An 11,522-nucleotide genomic window follows, 5' to 3' on the forward strand; every position below is an offset into this window, starting at 1 on the left:
TCCCTAGCAGTTGTTATGTTTTGGTGGTTGGTTTTTTTTTATTCTTCCTGTTAGTTTAAACATAAGCATTCCAAGCCGAAATAGCCTGTAATGTGGAAATGTAGGCTTCCAGGAGCTGTGTGGGCTAGGAATAAACTTTTGACTTTGTCTGGAGGCAGGATGCTAAGACGGCTCAGCTGGCAGGTTTAATGATGATTGTCATGAATATTAAATGATAGAACCAAAACAAAACTCCCAGAGAGACACTTACGGACAAATCTTACATAGCAACAAAACCAGCTCAGACAGCTGGCTCTCTGTAGACTTTCTTGAAAGAAAACAGTGCTGAGGCATATTAGGATGATTTTTATAAGCCGGAAAGCCAATTTGTGATGCATTGTTTGAAAGTTAGAGGCCTTAATGATTTATAGCTTGAAGCAGAAATCTGTTTTCTGAAGTAGATAAATAACAGGTAAATTATGTGTGCTGTTCTCCCTTGTGTTAAGTGTTTCAGAATATTTTTGAGCTGTGTACTCACTAAAAATGTGTATGAGGGGTAAGCCTTACTGTTAAAGTTCATACCAGCTCTGTGGTCTGCAGCTATAGTCCCACTTCTGCTGCTGAAGTTACTCTAATCCCTTTTTTCATTTTATTTCCTTTCTAAAAAGACCACATTTCAGGGCACAGAATAATGAACTACAGTTGGGTTTCTTTTATTATTTTCTTGTGATTTGTCCCAGATAGGGTAAGAGCTTGCTATTTGTAGAGTTCCTCCTTCAGCTCCAGTGGTGTAAGCTAACTCCTGCTACATGGAAAAAATTAAAATTCAAGAAGCTTGGATTTATTTGAAGTAACACCAACACAGATCTGGGATGATTCCATTAACAGCACTGCAGCCATGCTGTGTTTCTAAAAGGATATCTAAAGGTGAGACGCTCTCTATGGCCTACATGGTAATCTTTGTTACACTTTATAAGTTAGGATCAGATTCTTGCTCACGACTTCCTTGACTTTTATGGCTATGTAAATTTATACCAACTTAACATGTGGTTCAGTGATTTTTCAGACACCAAAAGGAATGAGCTGAAATAACACAGGAGGTTTTCTCGGATAACTGCATGTAGGCATGAACCATTTTGTGGTGGTATTCCCGAGTATAAAAAGATAAAGTAAATCTAAACTAATTTTAGGTGCGATGAGTCAATCTAAATGAGTTGATGGAAAAAGATATAAATGAAAGGACAGTCTAGTTAGAGGAAGTTATGGGAAGTAATGCTTTTATATAAACCTTCTGCAGAATTCATTTGGCTTTACAAACCCTGTCTGTAAATCAAGAAATGCTTTCCAGTGGCTCACGGAGACCTCTCTAGTCATATGGTGCTAGCTGTCTTTGTTTTCAGTTCAATGGCGTTAAGAACAAAAAATATTTTTAAAAGTAGAATTTTAGAACTATTTATGTAAATAATTGATGCGGTTATTTCAGTGATATTACGTGACTATGAACAGTGTGTGCAATCAGAAACAGAAGTGGCCAGCAGGTTCCCAGCTGTGAAGAAAGCACATTCAGTGAGACAGTTTTTCAGCTAGTATCAGAAAATCCCCTGATTTATTTCTGTTGTTGTTAAATCAAACAGTCTAGTGGAATGGGAGTGATTTTTTTTAAGAGTAACATAAACCAGATACATTTAAAAGACTTAGACTAGCTTATATTTGTGTTTTCACAGCACCATGAGGAATTTACACGCATACTCTCTGAAAGGGCTTGCAATAAGGTGAGCTACAGTATTTTGAAGTAATAGTTTGTAACTATTTCCCTATGTATTAAAGTTTCCATAAATATATATTACTTTGTGAAGCAGATACAGCTAACATAATTATTCAGATAAAATCTTGCCTAAGACTTTACTTTTTTTCAAGCTGAAAAGCTGTTTTACATACTTAGGGAAGTTCAGGTTAATGTGTCTTAGTCTGCAAAGGCTACAAACCAGTTGTTTTGGGATTAGAGGCCCACTTCCTTCTTATTTGAAACATCTAGTCTATTTTATCATAAACTAGCTAAGCCTAGTGGATGAAAAGTTTACCTCTAGCTTCCAGCTGGACCTTCACTTTGCACATTTTGAATGTATCATTAAAACTCTTGACAATGTTGTAAAACACCTTTTATACAATGTCTTTAAGTGGCTGAGCCAGAAATACTGTTGGCGTCATCAGTATTCTATCAGTTTCTGTCAGTATTTCAACAAACAAATGACCAATGTACATATAGGCAAATTCCAAGTGATGACAGATGTGGATGAACATGGGTAAAATATATTCACTTCAGCTGAAAGATGAAGCACCACAAAGTGATACGTCTTTGGAGAGAGAAAAAGCTAGAGCTTCAGAAAGTAGCATTCTTGGTATTACAGCCACCTTAGGGTTCCACCAGCCCAAAAGTCCAACCAACATTACCTTCTTCAAATGCCTGGAAGTCCCAATAGGGATGAAAGACAAAGGAAATTCAAGGGAAGCATCAGCTCATTTACCAGCCGGGAAACCTAGCATTAAGGATTGCAAAATTGTAGTTAAGCTGAGAACTGCACCTTCATCTCTGTGTCCCAGGTCACCTCTTCAGCAGCAAACCTCCAGCCTTCTCTCGTGAACTAGAGTGGGCATTGTTTAAAGACAAAATGAGAAAAATTGCTAAATTTTCAGTCCATTGCTATGGACTGAATAGCAGCAGTGTAATTTTCTATGAATCCAGGCACCTGCAAGGTATCAAAGCAAAAGGCATCGGTATTTTTGGAAAATGAGACTGAGGATGTCAAGCAAGGAACCAACAGTCGTGAACTGTTTAATTCATGCTGATTTTCCCAGAACTGTATCCAAGGAGGATGTCACACTTTTCCGTTCTCAAGTTCAACCTTTTCTCGGAGTGCATCAGCAAGTTTCACCTCTTCTGAAACTGTACTGCCTGCGAGTTATTTATAATCTCCTGCTGCTGCCCGTAAGTAGAACTTCACTCACCTTCCTTCTCTCTGCCGTGGATTGTTATATTCCACTGATAAGCTTCTGCTTCAGAATCTTTTAGCAGCCTGTTTTCTTCCACTCCAAGACTTGCTAAACTCAAAGACGACCATTCAGAGAAAGGAAGTATTTACCCTGTTGTCTACAAAAGAAGAGTGCAAGGCTTTAAGTTCAGCTTTACATTCAAACACCGCTACAAGTTTAGGTCTGTTTGGATTCAGTTCATGTGTTTGACTCGTGGTCATCAGCCTATTATATGTGGTGTTGTAATCTCTAAAGCCCAAGTAGATATGCCAAGAAGTGGTCTCAAATTTTCACAATGCAAGGGTTAGATCCAAGTCTCTGCTTTATCTGCTGCCTTTGCACAATATGAGAAAACTTTCAGCAAAATCTGGAAGGTAAAATATGGACATTGGGACATCGATTTCTTTTCCTTTTTCAGAGAGGTTTCTTTAAGTTGAGGGAAAATTATGTCATATTTTGATTTTTCTTGGATGGCTTTGCACTCAGGTTCTTCTAAACTTTTAACTTCTCAGAAAAATAATGTCTCATGTCAAGAAGAACTGCAGAACGCTGCAGAACTGTCCCTGCCCATGGCAGGGGGGTTGGAACTATGTGATCTTCAAGGCCCCTTACAACCTGAACCATCCTATGATTCTGTGATTAACGTGGTAATCTGAACATTCATTAACAGTGCAGAATTTCTGATTGCAACAGCTACAAATAACCCTGGGGAAACAGGAATTGTTTATTCAAGAATAATTCCTGTGTCTCTGCAGTTCATCCAGGTGCACAAGCTCTATTTTTCACAGAACGTTAATCTCAGTTTCTATCTGTTATTTTGGATTTCTTGTCAACAGATAACCCCAGCCAAGAAGATCTAAGCATAAGTTTTGTAAACAAATAAATTTGGACTCTCACCTTCTACTGAACAGGAAGAAAAAAGCCAAAACAGAAAGTGCTATGTAAAGACCAACAGATGGGTAAGGGTACAAGTTTACATTGTTATCATTGACAATATTTGACAGAGGCAAAAATAGGAAGCACGCTGTCTGTTATCAGACCTGCATGTACTGCTCTGCTGTATCTATCTTACCAGTATAAATTGTCCCAGTACCACACTAAGACACATTCTCATTTCCCACCTATTCAGTTTTCTGGGTTAGGGTTTTTTTTTGGTCATGCCAAGATGAAAATCATGCCTATGCTATTAGAGTACTTCTAGCAATGATGCCCACCTATCATACCCTTAGTTGTTTGAGACTGATTGAAGAGAGTGGGGAAAAAAACCCACCTTTTGATATGGCACTGATTTTTCTGTCAAATCAGTCAGACACATTCTATATTATAACTATCTCAATCAGCATTCACACGTAGGGCTCTGAGCGAAGTAATTATTACAAATCTAAAAGTTAAGGTTTTTTTTTTTTCATTTGTTTTAACCAAAGCGTTTCCTGTATGGACAGAAAAATATTAAGCAAAAGAATAAATGGATGATGGATAACAAAGTCTATGATTGTCATCGCTTACGTCAGTTCTGGGGATTTCAAGATATCCCTGAGAATATCCAGTGTTCATCTGAAAATACGCAAATACTAATCAGAGCTACTTAGCACATCTTACTGATGTGCAGCTGAATCCCACTGAATGGCAGCTTTTTCACTCACAGTAGTAGTCAGAAGTTTTTTTGAAATGTTTTCCTCTTGGTTTAACTAGATCAGCTGGAAAATTAGTGTTGGACTTCCTATGTGAAACTTTTCACATCTCTTCCGTTTTCTCTCTTTGCATCTTGCAGATGCAAATTACATTGAACATATTTCAGATAAGTATATTTATCTATAAAAGAGACAGAATACATTTGTAAAAATCAGCTAAACCGTTTTTTTTTTTCTTGTCTTCTCTCCTGCACCGTCAAGTGAGTTCTATGTGTTCTTGGGAGTCTTGCAAGGGAAAAACTGCAGTAAATAAATGCCTTTCCAAACTATCATTTGTTGAGTGTGTAGCCTGATGGTGGTTTTGAAACAAAAGTTAAGGGAGGTGATTTACAACTGTGTTGAGGCTTCTCCTATTCCAAAGCACTGTACTTAAACAGATAAGCATCCTCTTTTAATTTTTACTGAAATGTGGAAGTCTGGCAGGTCTAAAAGTGCAGTCTAAAACATGATCCTGCACTGATACACTGATTCCTATGTTGTTACGAATTCGCAGCCAATATCATCAGACCACAAAGAACATGGCTACAGTTTTCAAAGAAACATAAGACCTTTTCTGCATAAGAAAATTAATACACAAACTAATTCACTTAAATTAATGAAATGCTCATATTTTGAGAAAGGAACACAAAAAGAATGGTGTCCATATACACATTACAGTTAGGAAAGAAATAACTTTGGTTTATGTCTAATCCCAAATTTTTGGAGAAATCTCAGACGCTCAATCTGCAGGATTCGGAGTACCTGCACTCTGGCAAGTGGTCTTGTTCAGATTTGGATGCAATAACTAATAACTGTGACAAACAGCTTCTAACCCACCTTACATGTTCTTAGTATGATTTCACTTAACTGCAATCTCTACAACTGCAAAAACAAAACATACTTTCATCTGCATTTCATAACCCCTTTAGTTGAATTTTTGGTTGCTTTTATTATTAGTCCTGTTGCTCTAGTTGTTAATCAGAGAAGTCCTTCTTAAAGCATGGATGATGATAGAATCTATCCTGCCGCAACAGTTGGTCAAATGTATTAGGATCAAAGTGAGGCACTAGGTGGGAAACAGCAACTCAGGTTATGCTTCCTTTAAGTGATGAACTCATTTGATAATTCTTAATTCCAAATTTCCTATAATTCCAAAGATATAATTCCAAAGAGTAAACTAGCTAAAGTAAGGCAATTCTTGGCACAGCAATTCATTAAAACCTCAGACCATTCAAACACCCATGTTAAGTTAGAAAGATGCAGATTAGAACCAGCACAGCAAAAATAATGACATGTGCAATGTTATTTGGAAGCAGCAAGCAAATTGAAAAGAAATTCTTCACTCTCCAAAAGAGGTGTGGGGTAAGAGGTGGGCTACAATAGGGCTTTACATAGCTTGCTTATTTTGAGTGCCATTTATAGATACTGAGGGCACCTGTTTTACTGTAATAATACAGAGGTCAGGGAAGCGCAGCTGACTGAAAAAACAAGGATAGCATACAATTTGCTTGTTGTGAGAGCAGTGTATACATACAGTGAGGACACCTGCCTTACTAGAATAATACAGAGGTCAGGGAAATGCAATTTACTGAACAAAACAACCATAACAGACAGTTTGCTTTTAAGCAAAATAAATTTCAGGCTGTTGACAAGTAACAACCTTAGATATAAAATAGTGTCATTAAATTAACACTGAAAGAAATACTGTGGTACTCTGAATTAATTTTTAAAAAGCAGTCTATGAAAACATGTTAAGGATATATGCCCACTTAAAGCCTTATTATCATACCACTGTTCTGCTGAGTGGGAACCTCAAGTGAAATAGCCTAGGAAGTGATTAAATGTGAGTGCTTCAGTTCCCAAACTGAAATAAAAACAAAAAGGAAACATTTTGCATTCTAAAATGCACTCAGTTGTGATAGTCTTGTCTTTAAGAACAGAAAGGAAGGATTAGAGCATCTCCCTCTGCTCACAGACATGAGTGAGGGCAGGTTGGATTCACAGGGATCTCACACTACAAGAGTGGGGTTTATATCACCATTTCCTGTTGCAACATTTCTTCATTGAAATGAACCTGAAATTTATTACAAATAGAAGCTGAATTATCTGCTTTGAGATCAGCAAAGGTGACCTTCATCATGACCTGAAGTGTCATGGGCCCACTAAAGTAGTTCACCCTTCTGTTTACAGTCCTAATCTATTTAGAAAATTTTAGCAGCCTGATCCACGTGTTGATTGTTTTGATGTTCCTCAGTGGCCTGACTTTTGGGTATGTGGGCATTTACATGATGTACCTTTATGACTAGTTTCCCTAGCTGGTCAGCAGTATCTTGCCACAATTCAGCAGCCCAGATAGGTTTACCTCTGCGCTGACAGTTGCTCTGCTTCCACTGCTTTAACCACCTCCACAGAGCATTCGCCACCATCCATGAATCGGTATAGAGATAACAGTACTGGCCATTTTTCTCATTCAGCAATGTCTAAAGCCAGCTGAATGGCTTTCACCTCTGCAAATTGACTTGATTCACCTTCTCATTCAGCCACTTCTGCGACCCATCATGTAGGACTCCATACAGCAGCTTTTCACCTTCAATTTTTCTTACAATACAACAAGATCCATCAGTGAACAGAGCATACCACTTCTCATTACCTGAGAGTTCGTTATACGGTAGAGCTTCTTCAGCACATGTCACCACCTCTTCTGCTGGCATTACAAAGTCTTTGACTTCTGGCCAATATGTGATCACTTCTGTGATTCCTGGACGATTGGGGTTTCCTATTTGAGCTTGCTGTGTGATTAATGCAACCCATTTACTCCATGTAGCATCGGTGGCATGGAGAGTAGAAGGAACTCCACCCTTGAACATCCAGCCCAGTACTGGTAATCGGGGCACCAAGAGGAGCTGTGCTTCAGTACCAACCACTTCCAAAATGGCTCTAACTTCTTCATATGCTGCCAATATTTCTTTTTCAGTTGGAGTATAGTTGGCCTTGGAGCCTTTGTATCCTTGACTCCAAAATCCTAGAGGTCAACCTCACATCTCTCCTGGTGCTTTCTGCCAGAGGCTCCAGGTAGGACCATTGTCCCTGGCTGCGGTGTAGAGCACATTTTTAATGTCCCGTCCTGTTCAGTCTGGCCCAAGGGGTACTGCATGCGCAATCTCTTGCTCAATTTATTCAAAGGCTTGTTGTTGCTCAGGGCCGCACATAAAATCATTCTTCTTTTGAGCCACTTCATAGAGAGGTCTCACAATCTGACTATAACCTGGAATATGCATTCTCCAGAAACCCACAACACCTAAGGCACCTTGTGTTTCCTTTTAGTTAGTAGGTGGGGACATAGCTATTATTTTGTTAATCACATCCTTTGGGATCTGGTGATGCCCATCTTGCCATGTAATTCCCAAGAACTGGATCTCTCTTGCAGGTCCCTTGGCTTTGCCTCTTTTTATAGAAAAACTAGCTTTCAAAAGAATTTTGATTATTTTCTTACCTTTCTTAAAAACTTCTTCTGCTGCGTTACCTCATACAATGATGTTGTGAATGTACTCTAGGTGTTCTGGAGCTCCACCCTTCTCCAGTGCAGTCTGAATCAGTCCATGGCAAATAATAGGGCTGTGTTTCCACCCTGGGGCTGTTGATTCCAGGTGTACTGGACACCTCTCCAGGTGAAAGCAAACTGTGGCCTGCGCTCTGCTGCCAAAGGAATAGAGAAAAACGCGTTAGCAATGTCAGTTGTAGCACACCATTTGGCTGCCTTTGACTCCAGTTCATATTGGAGTTCTAGCATGTCCAGCACAGCAGTGCTCAGTGGTGGTGTGACTTCATTCAGGCCACGATAGTCTACTGTTAATCCTCAGTCTCCATCAGACTTTCGCACTGGCCGTATAGGGCCGTTAAAGCATGAACGAGTCTTGCTGATCACTCCTTGGCTCTCTAGCCAAGGAATTAGGTTACGGATGGGAATCAGGGAGTCTCGGTTGGTGCGATATTGTCATCAATGCACAGTGGTAATAGCAATGGCACCTGCTGCTCTTTAACCCTCAGCAGTCCCACAACAAAAGAGTCCTCTGAAAGACCAAGCAAACTGCTATATCAAAAGCCCACCGATACCCTTTTGAGTCTTTAAAATACCCTCTCCTGAAGCAGTCTATGCCAAGGATGCATGGAGCATCTGGGACAGTCATAATGGGGTGCTTCTCCCATTTATTCCCAGTTAGGCTCACTTCAGCCTCCAATACAGTTCTTGAAATCCCCCGTCACTCCAGAAATAGTGATGGATTCTGCCCCTTAATGATTCGATGGCATTAGGGTGTACTGTGCACCAGTGTCCACCAGGGCTTTATACTTTTGTGGTTCTAATGCGCCAGGCCATTGAATCCACCCAGTCCAATACACTCGGTTGTCCCTCTCCTCCACCTGGCTGGAGGCAGGGCCTCTCTAATATTGTGCATAGTACCTGCTATTAACAGATGGGTTCACGCAACTTCTGTAGTGGTCCACAAATGGGTTCATATTCAGACCAGAGAACCGCTCACTGTAGACCAGGGGATGGCAACTCGCGTATTCGTGTCTGTAGGATTGAGGTAGGTTGTCCTTCCTACTTTCTCATATCCTCTCTGTATTCGTGGAGAGTGGACTACAGGGCACTTTGTGGCATGTACCTTCTCTCTTGAGCCAGTTTTGTAGGAGGGCATCTTCTGCTAACAGCTGCAATGCGGGTCCATACAGGGGAAGTGTGGAATCTTGTCTCCAGCCTGGACAGTTTATCAGACAGTTTTTCAAATAATTTCTCAGTTTTCTCAGTCACTTTCTCAGTCATTTTCTCATTTTCTCAGTTATTTTCTCCATGGCTGCAACAGTGAGGGGACGAGAGAAACTGTCTTCATACTCTTGTACTCTGCTACACCAACTGTAAATCAAGTGGCTATCGGCATCAGATCCTCCCCAGATCATTGTTGACAATGTATGGGAATACGTTGGTGGTGCACTCTGCACCAACTTCCATGACATAGGTCATTGGCATGGCATTTCATCAAGGTCTATAATCACTCACCAGTCACTATAAATTACCTCTCACACAGCCAGTTCTCTCAGGTACTTAATACCTTTCTCCATGGTGGTCCATTTGCTGGGGCAGCATTTGATATCATCCTTCAAGGGATACCTACACCTTACGGCTGACAAAAGTTGCCTCCAGAGACTGAGACTTTGTGGCTTTCTCCCAAGTGCCTTGTTGATGCCTCCATCTCTGGCCAGGTTCCCCAGCTGCCTGGCTTTTTTACTGTCGGAGTCTATGGTATTGGCCCCATTATCGCAGCATTGGAGCAATCAGGTGATAAGCGTCTCACCTTCACAACAGCTGAAGTCCTTTCTCAGATTACACAAGTCCTTCACAGAGAAGGACTGAATGATTACTTCTGTTCCCGAGTCATCCCTATCCATTGACACTGCCTGAGAAGGACTGTCTCCTGGATCTACTTTAGAAGAACCCTTTCCTTTACCTGTTTTAGAAGGACCCTCTCCTGGATCTTCGTCAAAAGAATTCTCTCCCGTGCCATCTGACTTGAGCTGGTCTTTGGTATAAGGGGAAAGGGAAGAAAATGAACTTCTTGTTGGAGCTGGAGTAGTGGCAGTACTGGTCAGTACTGGTGTCAGAGTGGCTCGTGGGATTTCAGCAGCAGCAAGTGCATGTCTTATAACACCTACTCCTGCACCAAAGTATAATATAAAGCCCCTGAAACACATTCAGGAGAGTCAGTAATGAAATCACGATTTTTGAGGACATAACAATCATTTCCAAAATCCCCAAGCTCTAGTGGTGTCATCTTGGGATAAAAAGAAGAGGTAAACTTTCCCAAGGTAAAATTAAACGTGTAATCAGTAACAAAATCCACTAGGTGACGCCCGACGTGTGCAGGTATAGTCGTGGCCCAGTTTATTCCAGCATAAATTGCAGTAAAAAACCATAGCCAAATAGCATGTTTTGCCCAGCACTCCTAACCAAACCACCACAAATAAACACAATGCACAAATGAATAATAGCACAACACATACAGCAGGTTAAGCAGCATTGCATCAACTAATTTTAAACAAAACTCTGTAAAGACACGATACAATATTTTGCTCGAGAACAACATGATGTGAGCTGCCTGTTTTAATTTCAAACCCCTCAGGACTCTCAGAGGAAAAAATCCGATACTCTCTCAGCTGAGCAAGCTGGAATTCAAACTATTCAGGCAATCTGTCAGAGCCCTGCTCCTGCCTCACGTTGGGCACTAATAAATCTGTCATGGTTTAGGCTGGGCTTACCACTAAACAAATGACAGATGCTCTCTTTTAAGCTCTCTCGCCTCTCAGAAGAGAAGAGAGAGAATAAGGGTGAGAGACTTAGGGTTGAAAAAGAAACTACCACTACTTTAATTAAATATAATAAAAAGAAAAGATAATAATATTAATAAGAAAATAATGAAATTTATACCTTACACACAAAACCAATATCGAGCACCCAGGATGGCAAGAATGTCACCAGCAGGCACTGGGAAAGTCCCAGACTGGACTTGGTGACAGACAGGAACTGGGTTCGGGAACTGGAGTCAGGAACACACAGATCAGGATCAAAGGCAGAGACTGACCCCTTTGATCCCTCAGCTTTTATACTGAGCATGGGGCAGATGGGATGGAGGACCCTGTTGGTCAGTTTTGGGTCACCTGTCCTGTCCTCTCCTCCCCGCAGATGCAACCCCTCTACGCTCTTCTGCTTCCAACCCTCCAACAGGGCACACAATAGAGTTAGTTAACCTTGGCTGTTACAGCAGTAAGTGTAAGCAAGCACCTCTCTGC

General features: G+C 40.6%; 1 long non-coding RNA gene across 1 annotated transcript; it reads left to right on the plus strand.

Moving 5' to 3' along the window:
• The first annotated feature begins 593 nt into the window (after nt 1–593).
• On the plus strand, nt 594–4,268 carry LOC141740582 (uncharacterized). The gene is made up of 3 exons (XR_012586073.1): nt 594–906; nt 1,704–1,751; nt 3,846–4,268. It is a non-coding gene; the product is annotated as an uncharacterized LOC141740582 (long non-coding RNA).
• Nucleotides 4,269–11,522: the final 7,254 nt, after the last annotated feature.

This window comes from Larus michahellis, chromosome 3, assembly GCF_964199755.1.
Source record: "Larus michahellis chromosome 3, bLarMic1.1, whole genome shotgun sequence".
Taxonomy (NCBI): Eukaryota; Metazoa; Chordata; class Aves; order Charadriiformes; family Laridae; genus Larus; species Larus michahellis.